Source organism: Podarcis erhardii, assembly GCF_964252035.2.
Source record: "Podarcis erhardii genome assembly, chromosome: 1".
Lineage (NCBI taxonomy): Eukaryota > Metazoa > Chordata > Lepidosauria > Squamata > Lacertidae > Podarcis > Podarcis erhardii.
Window position 1 is genome coordinate 113,365,647 of NC_138497.1, and position 25,556 is coordinate 113,391,202.

Below are 25,556 nucleotides of genomic sequence, written 5' to 3' on the forward strand. Positions count from 1 at the left end.
TAACCTTTCCCACCCCCCTGGGGTAGCTTCATCTGATTCTGTTCCCATGGTAATTTCCATGGCAACTACTTTGTTTGTGTTGTGTCTGTACTTGATAATCACTTTTGCATTTGCATCAGTGTTTTGTCTCCCTCCTACAGTTCATTACCCCTTGTAATGAGTAAGGAGGCATTTGATTCTTAGCGAGGACACACTGAATTCATACAGCTATCTGTACTACTATATCTGTAATACTGCAGTGTGCAGAACTGCTATTGGGTGGTTCATTTATTAATTAAATTGAATCTAACATGAAGCACTGAGACTGTTCGTCCTGCAACAGCAGGCACCCTCACTGTCATTGCAAGTGCAAGAACATCTTCAGTTTAGTGTGATGATTTTCAGGGAGGGAAATTATTTCCTTCGTATTACTTCAGTGTCATCTACTGGTTGGTGTTTTCCTTCCTCTCTCTCTCTCTCTCTCTCTCTCTCTCTCTCTCTCTCTCATATGTGTGCAAGGGCATGCATGATTATCCCAGGTAGAAATGCTCAAATATAAAATAGCTGTCTCATATCTAGACTGAAAAGGTACAAGAATGTAAAATCTGGCAGATGTCCATTGAAAATCATTGGGGCTTGATAATTTCCTGGTTGCTGGTCCTGAATATTTTAAAGAAGACACACATTGAATTTCATAAGGTTATGCACATCACATTTATTGAGTTGTATATGTATAAGCAGATATTTGACTATGACATAACCAAGGTATTAGACAAGATAGCATTTAGGTCCCCTTCAGGCCTATGGTTCAATCTTTTTGTTTTCTTTTTTAAAAAATAGAATAGACTTGTACAATCTTGTGGTCCCTGGAGTCAAACACAGCCCATATACATGTGTTGAGGTTTTCCATTTGCTGAAGATTGCTTTTGTTTTTGTAGTCCGAGAAAACCCCCCAAATCCTATGCCATATAAGCCTGGTAGGTGGCACTTGGCTTGGTGGATACCAAATTCAATATCCCAGATTCCACATAAGAAAAATAATATCCCCTTCTTCTGATAGATCGAACATACAAAATTTGACAGCAGTTACTACATTGCTACTGAAGATAACCAGCAGACAAATTGTTTATGGACTGTCTTTTAGAAATGGAAAGTCACATGTTCATTTTAAAAGTTTAATTTCCTTCCATTTTGTTCCTTGCGTGACTTGGTTGTGCTTCTTTCATCTGAAAGTCCAGAGAAATGATTCAGATTAAAGGACTTTAATGTTGGCTAATTTTGGATTGCTCAGAAATTGTTCACTGTTTCTTTCTAAAATGTTGTTTTTAAATGAAATGATGTCTCTAAAGTCCACATGTTCATCTACAACATATAATTTTGTTGTGTGTGTATGTGCGCACCTACACACTCGCAGTTACAGCTTTTTCTGCTACATTTCCCAAAAGGATCAAAAATCAAAATGATAAACAGTCTTAACTAGCCACAAATATGCTTTTGGTAGGAAATTAAAATTATTTGATGTACAAAGATATGGCTGGCAGGCTAAAAATAAGTACTGGAAGATAAAGAGAGAACAAAGGAGGAATGGGTCATAAGTGAATGACCAAGAATAAGGAAAGAGAGAGTGAAGTATAAGACAATGACAATGAGGAGAGAGAAGGATTTAGAGAACAGGCTTTGGTGATTACAGATGGTTGCCAATGCTATTGAAAAAGTGCTCTCGCGCTCTCTCTCTCTCTCTCTCTCTCTCTGTGTGTGTGTGAGAGAGAGAGAGAGAGAGAGAGAGAGAGAGAGAGAGTCTTAATGTTTCAACTAAATGGGAATTGGAAGTTTTTGCTGTGGGTGGGCGCACTCTTAATTTTGCACTATTGTCATTCCACATTTAAAATTGAAACTATGTCCAGAATGAAAAGGCTCTGAAATGGTTCTCTTGTGATTGGAGCACAGCTCCTCTGTGAAATTTTGGAGAATTTCATTTGTCCTCCAGAGAATATTCGGTGAAATCCCACCCGCTGCCCATTTGGCAACACGCTAATCATTCGTTGGGGAGGCCTACAGCCATAAAAGGCATATTTAGAGGAGAGTGACCGGTTTGCCCTCACTAGCACAAGCCAAGATGGTGCCTCAGGGGGCGTTGCTATGATGATGTTGAACGGAAGGTGAGAGGCACTGAATTATGGCAACGCATAGGGCACCGAATTTTGAAAGCCCAAAGCTTTCAAGCTGCCACTGCAACAAAGTACTTTCAAAAGCCCTGAAGAAGATCATACTTGCATATCTACAATCCTGTTTAGGGAAGTTTTTAATGTTTGATGTTTGATTTGATGTTTGATTGTATTTTTAATATTTTGTTGGAAGCTGCCCAGAGTGGCTGGGGAAACCCAGTCATCAGATGGGTGGGGTATAAATTTTTTTTATTTTTTTTTTAATTCTTTTTATTAATTTTCACTTGAATCACCAAAAAGAAAAACAAATCAACAGTTACAACAGTTGCAAAAAACACCAAAACACAAAAAGAAAAATAAATAAATATCTAAACATAACATGTAAATAATATCAGTATAATTTATACTGATTTATATACTTTATAAATATAAATTTAGTATAAATTATTATTATTATTATTATTATTATTATTATTATTATTATTATTATTATTTCCATGCAAATGCATGGGGAACCAGTTCTTGCAAACATACAGCATTCAGTATTTCTAAAAGACAAAAAACGAAGAAAAAAAGAAAAGAATTTTGGTAGCCACTTTTATAAATGGCATTTGGGGGTATTCTTGGAATCCTTGGCTAAACACTGTTTATAGTTCCTTTCTTTTTAAAATATAATTGGTAGGCTGTTTGAGATAAGATAAGCTTATCTCAGGGAGGAGGACCTGCATCTCACTCATGAGAATTTCCTGAAACATTATTTCACTTTGATAATTTTCTAATGCATTTTCTTATCTCATTAGTTCATGGAGAATGGTTGGGGAAACGCAGGATAATATTTTGGCACAAAATTATTATCACATGATGTACACACTAGAACAATAAACACTGATATATCCATAGGTAGGTAGGTAGGTAGGTAGATATATATAGATAGATAGATGATAGATAGATAGATGATAGATATAAAAGGTAAAGGGACCCCTGACCATTAGGTCCAGTCATGGCCAACTCTGGGGTTGCGGCGCTTATCTCACTTTATTGGCCGAGGGAGCTGGCGTACAGCTTCTGGGTCATGTGGCCAGCATGACTAAGCCGCTTCTGGCAAACCAGAGCAGTGCACGGAAACGACGTTTACCTTCCCGCCGGAGCGGTACCTATTTATCTTCTTGCACTTTGACGTGCTTTTGAACTGCTAGGTTGGCAGGAGCAGGGACCGAGCACCGGGAGCTCACCCCGTTGCGGGGATTCAAACCACTGACCTTCTGATCAGCAAGTCCTAGGCTCTGTAATTTAACCCACAGCGCTATATAGATTTCAAGCTATGTAGACAGGTCTTTTGTGACCTATATTGTGATCTGGTTGGAATTATGTATATACTTAGAATCAAATGTATATTTAGCACCTTTTTTTCTTTTTTAACTTACTGTATTTATGGTAACAAAGTGCACAGATCATTTAAAAATGCAGGTCCCTGGGATAACTCATTTAAAAACTACAACCCAGAAGAGGTCATGCTGCAACACATCTACAAAGGGAATTAGTAGCTCTATAGCAGGCACGTCCAACACCCTAGTGACTATGATCTACTCCCAGTATTAAAATACTGGCAGTGATCTATCTATTGTCACTGGAGGGAGGAGGAGCGTGCGTGGGTGTGTGGAAGGGGATGATTGCCCATAGTTGTTGAGCTTTTTTTTTAGGGGGGGGGTTTTAGGCAAGGGTAGTTGCCCTTTTCTTAAGAGGGAAGGCAACATTGTTGAGCTTTATTTGGGGGGATGCCGTAAACACTCACATACAACGATAACAGACGTGTGCAGTACTACAGCCAACTAACGTCTCAACAATTGTCGGAAGAAGATGACAAAAGAACGCACAATTGAGGCAACGGAGGGACAGAGCGAGGGGGCAGGGGTGGAGACATTCTTGCAGGAGATTTTTCAATGAGGAGATCTAAAAGCATCCCGCGTTTGACCGCGATCAACCGTGAACTCCAGGGGATCTACCTGTTGATCACAGTAGACCGGTGCGACAACCCTGCTCTATAGTATATTGTTAAGAATAGTACAGTGACAAGAATAATAAATGTTGATTTAAAATAAAATGCTGTAGCTCAATGTTTTGATCTGAGCTAGAACTTGAAGAAGTTCACTGGCATCTGTAAATGAAACCAAATGTTCTGGGGAAATGGCAGTTTGTGGTGCCCCAAAAGGGTGCCCTTGCCCTGTCATGTTTTGGATTGGTGAAAGAAGAAAAATTCTTATCACCATAAGACTTCTCCAGCAGTTTGAAGACCAACCCCATCTCCTTCCACAATATGAGAAGAGGGCCGTCTCTGTACACAAACAGGCCTAGCAAATCATTAAGAGAAAAGGGGACTTGTCCATTTCTTGAGAGGACTTTCTGCCTGTCCACTGAAGCTGCAGTCCTCAAAAACATATGTAGATGACTCATTTGAGCACTATCTTCTCTATGCACTTGTGCTTGAGGGATGACTTCCAAAAGTCATTGTGTGAGCTCAAAATATTACACAAGGAAATACCCAGATTTTATAGTGTACGAAATACATCATTGATCTTCCAGAGTTGATTTTGTAATAACAAAGGCTTCTGCACAGTGCCTGCTGTTGATGTGGCTATGAAAATAGCTTAGATGAACTACCTTGTCTTCACTGCTTACTGCTGATCATCAGTCAAACTGAAGTGACTTTGGCCTGTTAGCCAACACTGAATTACGGCACTGAGCATTTTTATACACCGTCCCCCAACATCCTTTTTTACATGTTTGGCTTGACATGAAGCTCAAACAGACATTAAAATAGAAAAAAAGAAAAATCCACAAAGATCGAAAGGCAGATAGAAAGAATTATAAAACCAGCCACTCCTCCTTCCAAGGGAGACAAGAAATGAAAATGGAAACAGTAACTTTGAGCTATAATTGCCTCTATAAAAATACAGTTTCGGGGATGCACTGACATATAGATAAATCTCATTGCTTAGAACAAAGGAAGTTGGAGGTTCCAATGCAAGTCTCAAGGAAGGGACCAGAGTGGACTGCTACCATGGGGAATGAATCAAGAAGAACTGGGTCAGATTTTTGTCAACTCTAAAATAAGATGAAAATTTATCGGTAATGGAAGAGGGAAAGATAGTAGGTGGAAGAAATGCACAAACTAATGGAATCATCTGGTTTTTAAATCCAGGCACCCTCCACACATCCTTTTTATTGTGCATTCATGATGATTTGTGATCGGGATGGGATGGGATGGTTATACACAATCTCACTTTTCAATACTGTTTGCCGCTTGCAGGAGTAGCATATTGTTTCATTTCCAATCAGTGTTCTCCAACGGTTTGACTTCCATTCCCTTGTCTCCTGAGACAGACGGATGCTATCAACATGTCCTGTAACTTCCTACAGAGCTCCTGAAAACTTTTTATAGCACACCTGCTCCAGTTTAATTTTGTGTCCCACTTCGTTGCACTATAGCACAACAATGCCCCTCCAGAGGGTAATAATGCAATAACCCTTGGGGAAGCATCATAGAAGAACTAATAAAGTAAAAGTCCAGGATGCACCCACAAAAAACCCACCACTAGTCTGGCCCCCAGTATCTCGGGCATGCTATATCTCAAAAGGCTTTCTACATTCCTCCTTGGTTGCTGCTTCCTTCTCCTCTCTCCTTCAACTCCATATGTTTTCCTTTATAAAAGTATCTATTTTTCATAGAGAATCATGGTGCTCTGTCCTCCTAGTTTTTTTTTTAATGTTCCAATATTACCTGCTGCACAGTCCAATATTACCTCCTGTGTTTGCAAAACACTAAAAAAGGTACTTTGATTGTTTTCCATGAAGCAAGATGTTGAATTTCTTCACTGCACATTTCCTTGAGACATCAGTGCCTGCTGAGTTAATATCTGAAATGAATTAGAGCCGTTCATTTTAAATGGAGGAAGTTTCTAAAGGAATGGATACATGGAACATGGTTTCAAAAAAAAAAGAGGAGAGATTGTCAGTATAAAAGGCTGAAACCCTTCAAAGAGCTCAACATGTCTAAATAATTGATGTATCATTTAAAATTCTCATGGACATAATTTTCATATCAAATAATGTCTGTTGGTGTGGAAGACTGAATATTCTTGCATTACTCTTTTTGTCAAACATACTAATGGTTCGCTGGAGGGATGAGGAATATTTTTCAGCCCAGGGCTCACATTCCCTTTTGGACAACCGTCCAAAGGCTGCATTCCAGTGCTGGACAAGGCCAGAAGCTAAAGTGGGTGGAGCAATGGATGTAAACTTCAGCCATCTTTGTATAGAATAGTGAGAAGTATGGCTTGGGGAAAGGGGCGTGGCCTGTGGAGAGTTCCAAGGAAGAGATAGATTTTTTTAAAAAATATTTCATTGTCACTTGTACAACTTGTATACAGTGAGATTACACAAGCACCCCCCACTCAGCTCTCTTAGTCTTAATTCCCCTCGTTTACTGACACCAACCCACCAAACCCAAAGGTCAGTTGCCCTGTTGTTATCTTTTCATTCAGCAGCCTAACAGCCCACGGATAGAAGCTGTTCTTTACCCTGTTGGTGCGACTAATCATGCTTCTATATCTTCTGCTCGACGGCAGGAGATCAAGAAAGTGCCGGCCAGGGTGTGAATCTTCCCTGAGAATTTTCCTCACTCTCCTGAGGCAACATTCTTCTGCAGTGTCATCCAGTGGATTCATGGGACAGCCCATAATATCTTGTGCTGTATTCACCACCCTCTGTAGGCACTTCCTATCAGTTGATGTCAAACCAGCGTACCACATAGAGCCACCTAGAAGGTCACCATTTCCTAGGGCTGCCATACATCTGGGATTTCAAAGGCAGAATTGACGTCCAGCGGGAACTTCTGAAAGGTGGCACTTTGTCCTGGATCCTGGGTTTTCAAAAAAGAAAGCTCAACAATTTTGGTGTCCTCCTAAAAAAAAGCTCTTTCGGAGTGTCCTGGTTTCTACTTTTTGATATATGGCAACCCTACCATTTCCCCCCAGTTGAACCCTGTTCAACTGTTATGTAATGTTTTCATATCTCTGGCAAGTGATCTCCAGATTAACAGCACTGGCAAACCTCCTGACAATTTTCTGAGTGTGTATTTGCAGTTGTTATACAACAGCAGCTTCCCACAACCAGAGTCTGTGTAATGAGTTTATATACTCTGTAAACCACTTAGAAGCCTATTTTTACATTAAGATAATAATAATATCAGCAGAACAGTCATCCAAGGGCTGAAGTTCACATGAGATCAAACAACTGTGACATGAGCACCTTGAATGTGTCTGCACCCATTCCTATTCCTCATCTGAGTCAGTATGCATTCAATGAACAGTTCTGGAACCACATTAACTGGAAGAAAAGTAACAATTCTATCACAAATTTTGCATGCTTTCGATGAATCATTGTACAGTCTTCATAGGGATCAGAGGGTACCAACTCCTACACCACCAACAGTGAGTAAAATATGGGTTGAGTTGAGGTGAGTTTGTAACAGAGATAGAGAGAGAGGGAGAGAGAGTGTTTATGAAGATGAAGATATATGATGTAATCTTTCAGGTCATAAGACTTTAAGAGGTGATTCCAAATCCATGTATCGATTATCACTAGATTTCACTCTTTAAAACAGATTTTTCCTTAGAGAGTATGGTTTGTTAGAGGTCAGAGGCAAATGCCAATCCTTTTGTTGTAATAAATATAATTTCTCACCCACTGTAGTCAATATTCTGTCTGCACCAGCCGTACAACAAAGGCATTAACTTGAAGCTTTCGTTCCCAAATGAAGCACAAAGCTCATCAGATTTCTAATTACCTCACTTAGTTGAAAACATGAGCTGAGAAAGTAGGATCTGAAAGCTTTCTTCAATCAATAGTGGAAGATCAAATTCCCATTCCCATGTCTCAGGCTGCAACACTAGCAATATGTCCTTCATATTTTGCCCTTCCATCCTACCCTGGTGCTTTTAGACACTTTGTTTTGGAATGTTAAGTACACTTTTTGATTGGCTTTTGGGGTTTTTTGCCTTTCCCTCCATGAAATTATCCTTTGTTAGGTGCAGAACCTTGTTTGTATGAGGGTGGAAACGGCATTGGATCAGGATCAACATAGTATAGGGAAGCCCCTATAATGGGCCTGAGGGGAGGATTGACCACAGCACCTCCAAGCTTGGGGTATTTGCCTGGTAGGAATCTGCACCCTGGTCACCCAGTGAGACCTTGCTTGCTTGCCTTGCACCATGGCAAGGTTCAACACTGGCTGACTCCCATGGAACAGGTTTGGAGTGATCCAAACCTGATGGATCCATTCCATCAACATGTGGCTTGTGGAAAGATCAACTGATCCTCGGACCCAAGTGCCATGCCAATCCTTGCCCTGCCTGCTGCTGCTGTCAAGAGAGCTTTGGTCTGATTTTGTTCCCATCACCATTGTTATTTTGCTACTCTCGTGGGTCACATAATGAGCCTGCCTGAGCAATAGTCTGATGCATTTCGACTTGAGCGAGCCTTCATCAGGGACTTAGCTCTTTGTAAGCTTCCCAAATACTTTTAAGGGAGCTTACAGGGAAAAGCTCACATGATGGCAGCAGGGCTGGCTCACGAACCCAAAGGCTTTGAAATGCCTCGTTGGGGGAGGAGTTCTGTCGGCCCCTGCCCTAGAGAGCACTATTTGGGGTGGTCTACTGGGGTGCTTATGGTTAGTGTGCTCCCCCTGCTTACAGTGTAGCTTCTTTAGTTCTAGAGGCTAGGTGATCCAGACTGGGCTGGGCAAAGGAGTATTTCTGCCTCATTCAAATTCCCTCCAACACTACATCTGGAGGATTTGGATTGCCCTGCTAGACTTTGATGCAGAAAGTTTTGCTTGTGAATGAATCTTCATATGTTGTTTACTTCCTGGGGCAAGCCACTTCTATGTAGGAGCACTACTTCCTTTACAGTAATTTGAGATGGGCAAATCTGCCCGTTTTTATATGCTTTGTGCATGAAACATTTTTGGAATTTTGAGGCAGACAACAACAACAACAACAACAACAACAACAGTGTTGTTCATAGGACTAGCAAATTTATCTGTGGGGATTACACATATTCCTTCATGATGCCCACATCAAACACCAAGAGAGATTATTTGTTAGTCAAGCTATGCCATTGTGGGAATCATTTGCTTATCACCATCACTGCAGGTTCTGTTAAGAAGATTTGCACTAGTGAAGAAACTGTCCACATTTTGGGCAGAGTTCTTAAGACCCAGACTAGAGTTGCCTAAAGCAGAAGCGTGAAGCAAACGAGGATATCATTGCAGAAGGAAACATCTAAAGAATTAAAATTGTGAAAATTCCCATATAGTTCTACACCTATCTACCCCAGAGATTCATGTATATGTTCAGTGCAAATAACATGATGGCAGTAATTTTGAGTTATAAGAAGTTACTTCATGGCTTTTAAACTGTGTTTTATAGTAATCATGATCGCTTCTCCCTAAAACTATTATCTCCCTCATTCCCAGTGTGTCTCATTTGTCTTTAGCTAGCTAAATCAATTACGCATGTCTTAAACTTTGACATAATCTATGAAGATACCATTTCCCCAGGTACAACATATTTATCTTCATTTCATAAAGGCGCGTCTCAAATTTACACCCATCCTGGCTTTTCAGACTGTGCTTTTTAACCATTTTATTACTAGGCATCCAGTTGAGCCACTGTGAGGACGCAATGCTGGACTAGACTAGCCACTGGCCTGATCTAGCAGGGCTACTTATCTGTTCTTATGAGCCTATATTTTTGGGGGCTTGGTCCCATCTTCACAGGAATGTAACAACAGAATTTCAGGATTCAAGAAATGAAAGATATTCAGTGTAGAAAGAGACAGCAAATTGATTTGGTGAGGCAGAATCCCATGCGCAATCAGGAATACTCTGATGGCAAGTTTCCTGGGCTGGCCTAGGGGGACATCCACCATAGGAAAAGGCAGTTTCATTTAAATGCAGGAATAAGACCGTGCCCACCACCTTTTACTGGGCTTATTTTAGATTCTTTAATCTCCCTCCCCCCCATAAGCTTTTTATTAAATTTTCAAATTTTACAAATTCTTTTAAACAAAAATCAGAACAAATCTCTCATATCCGTTCCACTTCCCATTCAGCCTTCCATGATGTTCTTTTCTTACCTTTTAAAGCTGTTGTATTACTTATATTTTATCCATTATATACATTAATTTTAACTTACTCAACTACCAATTCTCAACTGTTGCTATACTTCAAATCCTGCATGCGTTTTAACATAACCATGATATTTTTTCAAATATTTCACAAAATATCTCCATTTTGCAAAAAGTCTTTCCTCATTTTGCCCTTTAATTCCAACAGCCTAGCCATCTCAGCATATTCCATCATCTTCATAAGCCAATCTTCTTTCACTGGGACTTCTTCTTCTTTCCATTTTTGCACATAGATAATTCTTGCCGCTGTTGTAGCATACATAAACAACTTGATTTAGCTTTTTAAAATTTAACATAACTAGGGTGAGATGCCCTATTTAAGGGCACAAGAGCACAATACGAAGCCTGACTCCTGAGCTATGTTCAGTTTACAGTGTGTGTGTGGGAAAACAGATGGTGTCAGCAAGACATTCTCATGTAGGATCCCTGAAAAAAACTCTCAGCACAGTACTTTAAAATGATACAGAGATGTGGAAAATCTGCCCTAGAGATTTAATTGCTAGTTCCTTTCCTGTCTTTAGCAGCTGAGGAATTTGGTAGATCTGATCAAACTTCCCGACGATTCAATTGCACTTCCATTACTGGCGCTAGCTCTTTGAGGAAATTAATTTTAAAAATCATGGAAACAAGGTTGGCATCTTGGCTACAGCCATAGGTACCTTACAAAATGATTTAGCCACTGGTGAAGGTGGCAGTGTGCACCACCCCAGTTAGAATATTGCTGCAAAAGGATGGTAACTTGAGCAGATTAAAGCTATAAAAAAAACATAGCAAAGCAAAGATTTCAATCTTGACTGTCTAAAGCAGTCATTTTAAGCTTAGGAGCAAAGTTCAGCAAATTCCCCCTTACATATGTGCCTCTGCACATATCAGCAATTCAAAATGTCCCCAACCTCTGCACTTACAGTCCCCTTTTAAAAACAACAATTATGCTCGTCTCAATCATTTAAGCAAAATGACAAGAGCACCATTGCTTGGCTCCAGACAGTTTGACACAGCAACAGATTGCGCGTTGTTATTAGGCATATTTCGCAGTGCTATCTGGAAGAAGCAGAAGCCTGAACTACAATAATACTCATTGGTAAATTGCATGGCAAAAATATAGTTTCAGCACTTGCTCAAGTTAAAGTAGGTCAGGCCATCAACTTGCTGCTGAAATTTAGGGAAGAAAATATGCCAGACTTTATAGAAGTGCATTTTGTTCAGTCTGGCCTGTTGTCACAGCAATAATAACCATGGCCTAAAATGGTTATTGGAGAGTTGGTTTTTTTAAAAAAGAAGTTTATGATGGTGAAACTACAGTGTTGCAGAATGTTTACTGCCTCCTCCATGTCCTGCCACCATCACATCGAGCTTTTCTGCACCCTGGTTGATATCATTGGCTGCTGCTGGTAGACAAACCCACACGATTGCAATGTCGCAGCAGGGCGATGGAGACACCGCACATAGGGATGGAGGGTTAATTGGCAGCCCTGAGTCATTAGCAATGTGCAACTTTGTAATACATAATAAATTTTGATACAGTGTATAGTGCAGCAAGCCATGAGCAAACCATTTTTAAAAGCCATATGACTAGCCAGGAGAGAGCTGTTGTACTCATGTTTTCGTAGGTACCTAGTTGGCCACTACTCCAGCAGTGCCCAGCCAGATACCTTTGGGAAGACCCCAAGCAAGACATGACCTCAACAGCACTCTGCAAACTTGTGATTCCCAGCAGCTGATTTTCAGAGGTATGCTCCCTTGTATTGAGAAAGGTAAATTGGCACACCAGCTCCAGGTGTCTATTGTCGCCTGTTTTGAGAGGGGGACCAGAAAATGAGAAGCCTTTGGATCTGGTGGATCTGAATCCTCCCCTGATTCTACCCATGAATCCTATAATTAATAAAATGGTGGTGATGGTGACAACATACTCCTAACATTTTTGTCCCATCTGTCATTGGAACACTTAGACTTCTCCTTCTCCATCCACAGAGAGGTGTACATGTTCTATCTATGGCCCATATGATGCCCAGGGAATGCACCCTAAGTAAATTGCACGTTGTGAAAAACAGCAAATGGACACAGCACTTGTGTGACTGTGGAGCATAAAAATAAAATACCCACCATCTCAAGGTCCACTCTTTTCCTGCTGCTTATCCTTGAGTGCATCCAATAGCAAAACTTGCTAAACTCTGTGCTATCCTCTGCCAAAATTTATTCCCCCCCCCTCCCATAATGAAGTGGCATTCCTAAATGTAGGTTAAACTCTGTTCCGTTAAGTAACTAGCTTGCCCATTTTTTATGGGATGAAGAAATGCATCAAAATATGAGACCTGATGTGGCAAAATTAATATGGCAGAATTCACAAGAGTTAAGTTGCCAAATTTTGATATTCATTGAAGACGACAAGCACTCAAATTCAATTTGTCAATGTAAAAGAGCCAGTTCATTTTGGCTCTATTTTTTATGATGATGATTAACTCTGCTCTTTAGGGTAAACTTTTGCATTTAGACCATGGGGATCATGACACCTAATGATGAAATTAATGTTTTTACTTCTCATCTAAGACACATGCTGAATGAACTTAATGCTTAAAAAATAAATAAACCACTTACAAACATCTTCCATGGCTGTTTGTGGCCATGGAATACCATTCCCACCTGATTTGGGCTTGAATGATCTGGGCTGAATGTCAACAAACCAGATCCACATCCCTGCAGGTGTTCATTACATCTCCCTGGTTACTTCACCTCTGTCAGGCTAACACACCTGAGATGTTTGTATAAGCCAATGATGCCGCTCTAAGCTGCCTAGGAACAGAGTGGGACACAAATACTATTAAAAACCACATTTTGGGCTCAAGCGGCAATTGCTTCCAAGACAAAACAGTCACTGCTGTTCGACATTCTCTGAGGTACATTCTCAGATCTTGCAGTAAGTAAAGTCCTATCTCTTTGCACAAAAATGCCTCAGAATCCTTGTCCATCTCCAATTTCAGACAATGAGCTAGTCCCCCACCCAGCCCTCTGCAGAGACCATGGTTTTTAAACCATCAAATACTTTAATAACTTTACGTTCATTCCACGCCATCAATCAAAAGTGTAAACTGCACTCAGGGTATCTGTTTCATTTTCATCTTTACACTGGTATTCCATTTCCGATGTTCCACCAGAGGCAGTCAGCTTTAGACTGAATTCATCTCTCCCTCCCTAGCTACCCTCCACTCTCATCTTTCAGTGTCAAAAGTCCTCCCCCCTCTAATCAGCTTTCTCAGTAAGCTGTGTTCTGGGGTGTATTTTTCTATTTTATTTTTTTGTATTTAAAGACAAAGCGAAACTCAGCTTGGACAAGTAAAGTTTCTGGTCGTGGTTTTCCATCTTGGAAAGCTATTACACTAGAAAAGATGTTCTGACCTTCCTGCTGCTTCAAAGAAAGTTCTGTTTGAGATTACTTTTAGTCCCTGGGTCTCGGTGCAATAATTGATACCCGGTGTTCAGCAATTAATGACATTTCACAACTTTGGCCTCCCTAATCTTTAAGAGGAAGATACTCTGAAATAACTTGGCGGAGGCACTTTGCTCTCTAATGTCACCATCACAATATCATCACTCCATTATTTTGGATTGTTATTAGAATTTGGATGCAGTTTAGATATTGATCTTTGCGACTTTCATATGTGAAGACCCTGAAGTTCATTCTGACTTATTTTAACACATTAATTAGTAGGTCACTTTTTTAAAAATCCACACAAAAGTTCACATTTCAGTTTATATTTTTAATATGTTTTCTCTCAAAACGCATCAAAAATATGTGGGAGGTTTTTTTTCTTCTTGAGCCATTTCTGTTTATGGAATTTGGGTAAAAATAAGATGGAGCATGCACCTTAGATGAGAATGAAAATGGTATTGCTTCTGCTATTACAGAGTAGTAATTTATTGTTTTTAGCTTTTGTGCCTAGCCGAGTTACCCTCCCACCCACGCTTTTATCCCAAATAGATTTTGTTTTGTCATGAAATTAAGTAGAACTTCAAACCTTAAATTCATTTTCATCCACATACTTCCCTGTGTTGTTTCCTGCAAGCAATGGCACGAGAATAAATTGAACAACCTTTCCCATTATTTTCCCACTTGTAGCAGGAAGATCGTATATGACTCAGGAGCTGTCTGGAGTTGCAGTCAACACACGAGCCTCCTGTTGACAAACCGAGCCATGTATAATTCCTCAGGCTAATGGAAATATAGTGTGCTCTTGTTATGTAGGAAATGTGTGTTTATTCTCTCTGCAAAAAAGAAAAAGAAAAAAAGTGGGAGCGTACAATTTACAGTTGCCTCACATCACATCTAGTTTTTGACCCAGTACGGTTTGAGGAAATGGTGAGGCCCCCCTAGACCAGTGGCCAGCTTCTAAGTTCTAGGAAAGGCAGGCAAGGCTCCAAAGGAACTAAGGCAAATTGGGTGGTCATGTTCTGGAGCAAGGAGATGAGTAGGAGATGCTTGAGGCTAAGATAAGGGAAATATCTGGTGCACTCAGTTTCTAAAGCAGACTGAGTTTGTCCAATCTGCTCCATCGAGACAAATATGCAGATTTGATCATGGACCCACCTCAGAATCAACAGTTCTTTTGGGGTCCATGACTGGGTGGTTTGACTGCCCACTTTATATATTTCTATTTAAAAACAAACAAACAAGCAAACAATACCAACCACCTAGAGTAGCAGCTAGTGTGCAGGGCTCCACAAAACGTATTTTAATGGGTGAAATGCGAGGTAAATTTCCCCCTTTCCCCAGTGAACTCACAGTGCTCCCCTTGAAGTGCCCTTGCAATTCTGCTCGCAGAGGGGGATTTGGGTGAGCATGACTAGTTTGTCCGCACTGGGCACTGAGCCAAGGGGGTGCCACAACAACCATGTAGAGCAGAAGGCAAGAGGTGGGTGAAATGTGAAGGCCCAAAGGTCGCTGTTGCTGCCTGGTTCCCAGTTTACATTTGGTGAAATCAAAATGTGACGGATGCTGTTCTCATCTAGACTGTTGTCATTTAGGATTTGCCATCCTGCTTTAAACAAAACCTGTGCCTATGTAACTCATATGGCTTAATTAGATCTGTTACTTTAAGGAGATTCAACGCTTCCAAGTGCTTTTGTGAGGAATGGGTTAGGGAAGAGGGGAGGCACATGGGAAGAGGCACATGGGTTTCCAGGGCTTTGGAAACTATTTTGAGCTGCGGGAGGGGAATTCTGGGCAGGTCTGGCCTACCGAAGAAACAGTACATACATACATACATACATAAAGAAACCGGAGGCTTTTCTCTTGGGCATGGTCGGCCAACTGGTACCAAAGAAAGATAGGACCTTTTTTATGTATGCAACTACAGCAGCAAGAATTCTCCTGGCAAAGTATTGGAAGATGCAAGAATTACCTACTCTGGAAGAATGGCAGACGAAGGTGACTGAATTTATGGGACTGGCAAAGATGACCGGCAGAATCCGTGATCAGAGGAGAGAGACAGTGGAAGAGGACTGGAAAAAATTCAAAATATATCTTAAGAACTGTTGCAAAATCTCAGACTGATAAAATGTCAAGGGGTAAGAAACAGAGAATTATAGCTGTAAATATTTAAGTCAAGAGAATCTTGAGGGAAATTAAATATAGAAATGGAATGAAGGATTGCTAAAAAATTTTTTGAAACAAGGGTGCAGTGAAGGGGAGGCATGGGGAAGTCACGTGTTGTTTATGAATGTTTTTATTTGTGTGTTTTTTGTTTATGAAAATTAATAAAAATTATTTTTTTAAAAAATACATACATACATACATACATACATACATACATAATTATTGTCATGGGGGGGGTCTCTCAAATCCAAAGCAAGAGAGGAGCACACTTGAAACACACACACACACACACACACACACACACACACACACCCCTGCTGTTTCTGACTCAGCAGGAAGAGTAGAATCTTGCCAGAACTAGGTGGAGCTGTTCAAGTCCTTGAGTGAAGCATTACTTTGAGATTTTTTACTTATAGCAAGTGTAGTTGCTTTGATGTGTGCAAAGGTCAACAGACAGCTAATTAAGGTTGACCAGATTAGTAGCAATGTTGGTTCCAAGCCTTCTGAGAAACCAGCTGGGAAGCCACCAAGGGACATAGGAAGATGCCTTATGCTGAGTCTGAACACTGGTCTATCTTTTTTTAATTTTTATTTTTTAAATAAAATATTTATTAGGGTTTTTTATAAAAGAAATACAAAGATAATAAACAGCATTGCTTTGTTTTAACAAAATTTCATAACTTCTTTGGACTTCCTCACGTCTCCCACTCCCACTTACATCGTTAATAAATTTTTTCAAGCAAATTATCATCTTATTTGCAAATTTATAACCACTCAATTCAATATAGTGTAACAATTCTCCAACAAATTTTTGTTTCTCTTAATCTCATTTATCGTCAATTTCCGATCCAATTTAGTGATGGCCAATTATTTATAACCAAGCATCCTTATTAACATTCCTCTAAATCATAATATTTTTGTAGATAAATCTTAAATTTCTTCCAATCTTCTTCAATCCTTTCTTCTCCCAGTGAACACTGGTCTATCTTGCTCTTCACTTGTGGGGTATTTACAATGCAGTCAAACCAACAATGCATCCTTGACAGACAGGCACATAACAGGAGATGAAGCTAAGAGTCTTGTAAATTTCCTAGAGAAGACTCTGAGAGACACTCCCATGACACAGTGGGACACTGTGCCCACTGATTGGCAGTGGATCTCCAGGGTTTTAGGTATGAAAAGGGTTTTTTAGGCATGAAAAGGAGATGTTCTGCCCCTGATTTGTGGCCCTATGTATTTTCTTGGATATGGTTCACCCGCTGCAACAGACTGCCCCATACTGATGCTTAGGAACGTGCCTGAAGATCAGAATGTGTGTATTTTACTGATGAATGCATTGAGAAGCACATGCTTTACATAAAACTATGTACTTTATACGGCAAATGTGTACAAAATGCTTACAAAAAGTGTGCACTTTAAATGTGGAACCTGTTATAAGAGGAAGTAGGAGGGGCTAAACACTATTTGTAACTTTCCACATAGCTCACATAGAGAACAATGTAGAAAGCTGAGAAATATAAATGGCATATATATTGAATATGTGACATTTTTAAAATTCCAACTGAACCAATTCCAAGTGAGAGACTAAAATGAGTTTTACCCAGTTTTCTTTCTAGGGACAAACAGTGAGCAGCAATGATCATTGTGTTAAGTTCTCTCTTTTGATTTCTTATGCATCATGTGTACACACCATTTGCCTACTGAGCTTGTTTTATACATGCACTAGGAAGGAATGAAAATTGGTATGTCACCGTACAATGATTTATATACAATATAGCTGCCTGCCACAAACCAGGAAATCAGATGAATAAAGAGCAAATGTTATTTCTATATATAGTAATATTAATACAGTTATTGTTATTCATGAAGCAGAGTTTGCACCAACAGGCTAATATATCAATAAAGTGGAGCTATTGGAAATTTAATTCCCCCTCCCCCTGTTCCCTCACCTCCAAACACATTAATAATTAAATTATTATAGGACATTAAATTATTAATATGTCTCAAATATCAGAATTCTGCATTCATAATTGGGTTTTTCTCCCCAGAAGATTTGTTTTTGAAAACTTTGAAAGTCAATTTAGAACAGTTTAAACTAAGTAGCTCTGACTACATTCTTTTATCATGTACGCAACTTGTAAATTTACATATACATGTTTGCATGTGTGTGCAGTTCCTGGTGGGATAGGCCCCCATTTAATGTCATATTTTGCCTGGGGGGGGGGGAGGAAAGAAATGCAAAGAAATTAACTGGTATTCATGCGGACTAGGAAGTGACCTCTCCAGACAACCGCACAACTGTTCTTTTCTAATCTCCATGGCTGTGATCTCCTGAGTTGCACGGACAATGTTAGACAGTTGAATGTGCATGTGTACACTGTTTCCCACCCATCCACTCTGCATGGCTCCGGGCCCTGGCTACCCAGGCTATGCCACTGGGAGGTCAAGGGGGCAGCAAGGAGGCTAATGCTCCAGCACGAGCTCTGGATTGGTTCCAGAGGTGTGTTTGCCCTGCTTTGCCCTGTTTCCCCCTTTTGCTCTGCTTCCCCCTGCTTTGCCCCGCTCCCCCAGCCCAGTAAGCAACAGCAACCCAATTGCAGGGATAGTGGCTCCATCCCAGCCAAAGAGCTGTTTCTGGTGCCAAAGAACAGGTAACCAAGCTAATGCAAGTAAATTTGCAGTAGGTATATCAGCCCGAGCTGGTAAAAGGCGCTGATAAAAATGCCACCTTCAAAGGGATGGGTTTTTAATGCCACAAACTTAAACATAAAGCAATACGAAATTAAAGTCTTCATAACGCTGCATAGAAACATTAGAGTTGCAATGTGATATTTGCTTTAACATGCTGTTTAAACCTCTTTGGTATTTCATGTGTTGAAAAATATTGGCACTGGTAAAAAAACTGACTTAAACCATTGAGCTTGCTGCTATGGCAGCCCAAAATCTTCTATTTTCATTCTCCCATGTTGTCAGGGCAACAGCTATTTGTAGGGAAGCTATAGAAGTTGGGAAACTTTTGGCGGTACAAGAAGAATGTACTTTTCTGTTGGTTTCAGTAAATAAAGGAATTGCTCCTCTGGTGACCTATGTGTGAAAAACATTCTGTGAGAGGAAAGACAGGTTATTATGTACCGTGCAACTGATAACCAAAGTGTGTGATTTTTATTTTATTTTAAGAAAGGTACTTATGGTACCTATGTTTTTGGCCTTTTTTATAAGTTATATAGAGTGCCTATCCAACAATATCGCTTAACATATACCAATATTTATTGATGAATTGTCTTAAAGAGTTAGGTAAACTGCTCAATGTTTTCTCATCTAAAGTCTTTTGTTTTGTTGTGAAAAGGGATTCTCTGTTCAATTTATCTGGTTTCCCTGGCAACGCTTCCCCCAGGTGGGATTGGACAACTCACTGGGGTAGGCGGGGACCTCCAGGTATCCCACCTGAGGGAAGGCAAAGCCTATGCTGATGGGGCCACTCCAGATCCAGGGCTGCACGCGTCCACGCAAAAGGTGCCCCCCGTTTTAAGTGGGGAGCGGTCATTCTCTGTTCAATTTATCCACACTTTTTTGGGTGGGAAGCATTTTTTTTTACAATTTTCCTGGATACCCCCTCATGTTGTGGCTTGATGCAATTTTTCAGACTCAGTTTTATAATCAGTATCACTTGAACCATTCATTAATTAATTTTTTTGAGGCTCCTATAATGAATGTTTTCTTTAATACGTTTGGGGTGTGAGCTATCACAACTTAGAAGTGTATTGCAATCTCTACTTTTCTTATACTGAGTGGTGCTTTGCCACTTCCTTTTAAGTAAGGTAAAGGTAAAGGGACGACTGACCATTAGGTCCAGTCGTGACCGACTCTGGGGTTGCGGTGCTCATCTCGCTTTATTGGCCGAGGCAGCCGGCATACAGCTTCCGGGTCATGTGGCCAGCATGACTAAGCCGCTTCTGGCAAACCAGAGCAGCGCACGGAAACGCTGTTTACCTTCCCGCCGGAGAGGTACCTATTTATCTACTTACACTTTGATGTGCTTTTGAACTGCTAGGTGGGCAGGAGCAGGGACCGAGCAACGGGAGCTCACCCCGTCGCGGGGATTCGAACCGCCGACCTTCTGATCGGCAAGTCCTAGGCTCTGTGGTTTAACCCACAGCGCCACCCACATCCTTTTAAGTAGGATGTTACAATAACTTTCAGCTATCTCAAAGTTAACATTCTCAGTCCTATTGTTCACCGATACATTAAACTCAACAAGGTCCTCCCATGTTGTTGTGCCAGACAAGAAATCCACCCTCAATATATCAACCCCCAAAATTAATAAAGTTACCGTAGATAAGGAATTTGCTGATGAACATATATGCAGAGTTTCAGATTGTTCCCTATATAACATATAGAACATAACTATCATGGCTTATGATGAGCATGCTGCTTGTTTAGCAGTAATCAAAAATCATGGAAACTGTACCGTTATGAAATTCCCAGAAGAACCCAGAAGTGCTAGTTAACACTGAGAGTTTATACATAGTTTTTTGAAACTCCATTGGATGGTTATTAAGGAGTTGTTTGCACCCTGTGAAGTTATCTTTCAGTTGCAGCCTTTCTCTCCTGCGGTCTTCCTCGAAAACTTCAAAATTGCACTGAATTTCTGCCAGACTTTGCATCTCAAAAAAGCAGGGGTAGGTGGGGGGGGGGGGAGACCCCATCACAGCCTGCATTACAGAAGTTCTGTTTCTAAGGAGCGGAAAAGCATAAATGGGGAATTGGTGGGAAGAACTGAGGAAACAGCTGCCTTTTTGTTGTTTCCCAATACACATTACTTGAATTGCTTTTGCATCAGGCTAACATTTGGTGTGTCTGAGTCCATTTAAAAATAAAAATCTCCACGGTTAAAAATAAACCCCAGTGTGCATATTTTCATCAATGCACTTTCCATGGTATGGAGGAGATGAAAGCTACAGTATCAAACAGAAACCCAATGGGGCCCAGTTTGAGGTTGTGTTGCACTGGCCTTTCAACATCTTAATAAACATCCTGTTTTGCTGACTTCAGGAGTCTGGATTTTGTTGGCCATCCAGGCTAAACCCAACCTATTCTGGGAAATCCTGCAGTGCAGGGTTTGCCTTCCCAAGTCATCTAGCGTTATTGTTCTGTAAGCCTCATATGTTGTTGTTGTTTAGTCGTTTAGTTGTGTCTGACTCTTTGTGACCCCATGGACCAGAGCATGCCAGGCACTCCTGTCTTCCACTGCCTCCCGCAGTTTGGTCAAACTCATGCTGGTATCTTCGAGAACACTGTCCAACCATCTCGTCCTCTGTCGTCCCCTTCTCCTCGTCTTTTCCAGGGAGTCTTCTCTTCTCATGAGGTGGCCAAAGTATTGGAGCCTCAGCTTCAGGATCTGAAGCCCCATATAGGCTGGGGCAGTTATGTCATGATGGCACTAGCCTTCTTGAGGCATTCAAGTTGCATGCAAAGTCAACTGATGCAGGAAAGGCCCAGTGGTCAGTGTACTAGTTCCATTCCTCCATCACTATTCACGTCACCTTCCACAAGTTATTATTTATTTATTTATTTATTTATTTATTTATTTATTTATTTATTTATTATTAATTTATTATTATAATTGTTGTTTATTAAATCTGTATACCTCATGTCAGGGAATGGTCGGAACAGGAAGACTGGGAAGTGTGCACTCAGTCTGCTCAGCTTCCCTCCAAAGAGGAGGAGGAGGAGGGGGAAGCTTTACCTACCTTGTCTACAGCAGTTTCAGGAGGAGAAAGAGAGATCATTGCTATACCATTTGAGGAAGAATTGCCGAGTTACGAGATAATGGAGGAGGAAGGGGAGGTGAGGGCGCAGCTGGCAGAGACCTCCCTGGAGAATATGAGAGATTCTCCATCTCCACAGGCCCATCGGACCCTCAGCATTCCAGAACAGAGAAGGCAGATGGGTGGGACTCCTGGGACTTCCTGTTGGCGCTCAGGATGTTGTTGGGGATGGAAGAGTAGCCAACATCTCTCTTTGTGTGGAGGCATGGATTCTTGTCTTGCAACCGTATGACTGAAAAGGACGGACTATAAAATACGAACTGCTTGCTGTTCTTGCCTTTGATGCTACCTGAGGGGGAGAAGACTCTCCATGCCTGACACCACCCTTCATCTGCAGATCTCAGAACAGTTCACAACCTGAAAATATAGTGACCAGTGGAAGGGCACCTGTTTTGTGGAGCCTCCCTAAACTGAGGCTATGAGGCCTCTGTTGGGATTTTATGCCTACGTGCCATTTGATGCAGCTTCACACAAAGGCAATTAAGAGTTGGCCGAAGGCCAAGAAGACTGGCAGAGGGAATTATTCTGCCTAGAGATATGGGACATTGGATACAGCACTGCTATTGGTCGAGGTCCCTACATAGGCATGATGACTCATGACCTTCCTTGGCTGGATAGTTGGTTGGTCAGTGTGGAGTTCTGAGAGTCGTCTGGAGTTTGTTAAGGGAGAGAGTTTAAGATGTGTGTCTGTATCTTGTATATAGTAACTTGTAGAGTCTGCTGAATTCATCATGAGAAAGGCTGGGCTGGATGAATCCCAGGCTGGAATTAAGATCGCCGGAAGAAATATCAACAACCTCAGATATGCAGATGACACAACCTTGATGGCAGAAAGTGAGGAGGAATTAAAGAACCTTTTAATGAGGGTGAAAGAGGAGAGCGCAAAATATGGTCTGAAGCTCAACATCAAAAAAACAAAGCTCACCTCCTGGCAAATAGAAGGGGAAGAAATGGAGGCAGTGAGAGATTTTACTTTCTTGGGCTCCATGATCACTGCAGATGGTGACAGCAGCCACGAAATTAAAAGACGCCTGCTCCTTGGGAGAAAGGCGATGGCAAACCTAGACAGCGTCTTAAAAAGCAGAGACATCACCTTGCCAGCAAAGATCCGTATAGTTAAAGCCATGGTTTTCCCAGTAGTGATGTATGGAAGTGAGAGCTGGACCATCAAGAAGGCTGATCACCGAAGAATTGATGCTTTTGAATTATGGTGCTGGAGGAGACTCTTGAGAGTCCCATGGACTGCAAGAAGATCAAACGTATCCATTCTTAAGGAAATCAGCCCTGAGTGCTCACTGGAAGGACAGATCCTGAGGCTCCAATACTTTGGCCACCTCATGAGAAGAGAAGACTCCCTGGAAAAGACCCTGATGTTGGGAAAGATTGAGGGCACAAGGAGAATGGGACGACAGAGGACAAGATGGTTGGATAGTGTTCTCGAAGCTACCAACATGAGTCTGACCAAACTGCGGGAGGCAGTGGAAGACAGGAGTGCCTGGCGTGCTCAGGTCCATGGGGTCACGAAGAGTCGGACACGACTAAACGACTAAACAACAACAAGAGTCTGCTGTAAATAATAAACACCTCTAAGTAATCAAGTTACTAGTAGCAGCGTCTTGTTCCTGCTTCATCCTACCTGCTTGCAACTGATTGCTTCTGGAAGTCTGCGTATGCTCTATAATATTCAACTGGGTCTGGCTAAGATCCTGCAACAGGTTAAAGTTGCGAAACCCCAATAGCCTCTGCTTCAGACAGTCTCCCACCGACTTGTGAAGTGCAGCAAGGCCAGTGATGATTCCCCCCTCTGCCATGTATCTGTATTCACTGCATTTGGATAGCTCAGTTGGTTAGAGCATGGTGCTGATAACACTGAGGTTGCAGGGTCGGTCCCCGTATTGGACAGCTGCATTGCAGGAGGGTGGAGTAAGTAGATGATCGTCATGGTTCCTTCCAACTCTACAGTTCTATGAATCTTAAGTCAAGCACCCATGATTGCAGATGCTTGAGGGGGCCCTCCTGGAGGGCTGTTGGGCCATCTGGATTGTGTGGGCTGGTTCCATTGTTGTTTATGGAAGGCATTGTGCTTGGATAGTCTTCTCTTAGGCCAAGGGAGCTGAACGAGATGCCCTCTCACATCTTAGTGGTTTTGGGATACCCAGCTTGGTTTTTATGGAAGCTTTGTTCAATAAAATATCACAAAGATGACTTATCAGAATCTTTAGTGCTCCTAATTATTTATGCTGACTCACCGTTGCCAACTATGATGCACCAAATTGACGGCAAATGGGAGAACAAATTATGCTTGCCTGTGGAATTTGGAAGTGTTCTGTTATTGTCTGTGTTAAGCTGCTGGAGTCCCTTAGGCACCCCAAAATAAAACACTTAATCAGCTTTCAGTAAGTACTTGCCTTGATTAATAATAAACTGTAGGCAAAAATCTGAGCTTACAAAATTTGTATCCTTTATTGTTGTTCCATGTTAATGACTTTGATTCCTACTCTCTCTCTCTCTCTCTCTCTCTCTCTCTCTCTTGTTTTCACTCCCTCAGCAACTATGTTGCACAGATGGCTAAAATCCCTAGCAGGAAGCTAATCAGACACTGCGAATAAGATGTGCTGAAAATAAATGAAAGATTGTGTGTGGTGGTGCTGGGATTGCTGAATTACTAGAAGAAACAGGAAATGGGAATGATGGTACTGCATGCGAGCACCAAGAGAAAATGGCATAAAGCAACAACAAGGAGCCACACAAGGAAAACACAATCAAAACCTGCGTAGATGGAAATATCGTCCCCCTCCCAAAATGGACCAATGCACACACTATTAACTATGCCAAATAACTCTGGATCTTTATTTATTAAAGGCATATAGGAAATATGCCCTTGGTGGCTTGCAAGGAAAACAGTGTTAAAAATACAATAAGCCAAAAATAAAAGAAATCTTGGTAACTGTCAATATTTGTCTAATAGGCCTTGTACCAAGCCAAGTTCTCGATAGGTTTCTTACAAAACAAAACAAAACAAAACAAAACAAAACAAAACAAAACAAAACAAAACAAAACAAAACAAAACAAAACTGGCTCTTAAGAGAGTACAGGATGGGTTGTGTAAACATGTGCACCACAATAAATCTCATCATTCAGGAATTGCCTAGTTCTTAAGAATAATAAAACTAGGGGAGGGGCTGTGAGCTCTTTTCTGCTCCGCTCCCCCACTCACACTAGAGGAAGCCCTTAGGGGAGACTAACTGCACCTATCTTTCTGCAATCTGAGTTTTCATCCCCTCAGAAGGGGTGGTCATGCCTGCAATTTGCATCCAATTCTCTCAGGAAAAAACCAAACCAAAAATAGAAATACTTTTTCTGTTTCTTTTAAATAAAATGCCATTGTTCCTTGTATGAAAACCCCTGGATGTGTCTGCCTGAACTTCGGCAGGCTTCATGCACTCGAGGATCCTCTCTGCCTGGAAATGTCATCCAGTTACATGAAAAGATAAAAATCCAGGAATTTTTTCCCAGCTGGAACTCCCTGGAACTCAGTTCCGGCACCTCTCAGGTGGGCACCATTGCCACTGTAAGAGAACCAGGGTTCATGGCACCTCTTTTTCTAGAAAAAAAATAGCACTGGGTTTAACCCTTTCTAGATTCTGTTTTATAATGAATAGGGGTGAAACAAAGCTTCAGATTTACTGTAACAGAGCAGATTTGGACTGAATAATGATTTGAATTGGAATGACACAGTAGGGTTCT

General features: G+C 41.1%; 1 long non-coding RNA gene across 1 annotated transcript in view; it reads left to right on the forward strand.

The window, feature by feature from the left end:
- Nucleotides 1-24,755, forward strand: part of LOC309335675 — a 162,336-nt gene extending 137,581 nt beyond the window's left edge. The window contains exon 6 of the long non-coding RNA XR_014153628.1: nucleotides 24,358-24,755. This is a non-coding gene — a long non-coding RNA (uncharacterized lncRNA). The remainder of the gene's footprint in view (nucleotides 1-24,357) is intronic.
- Nucleotides 24,756-25,556: the final 801 nt, after the last annotated feature.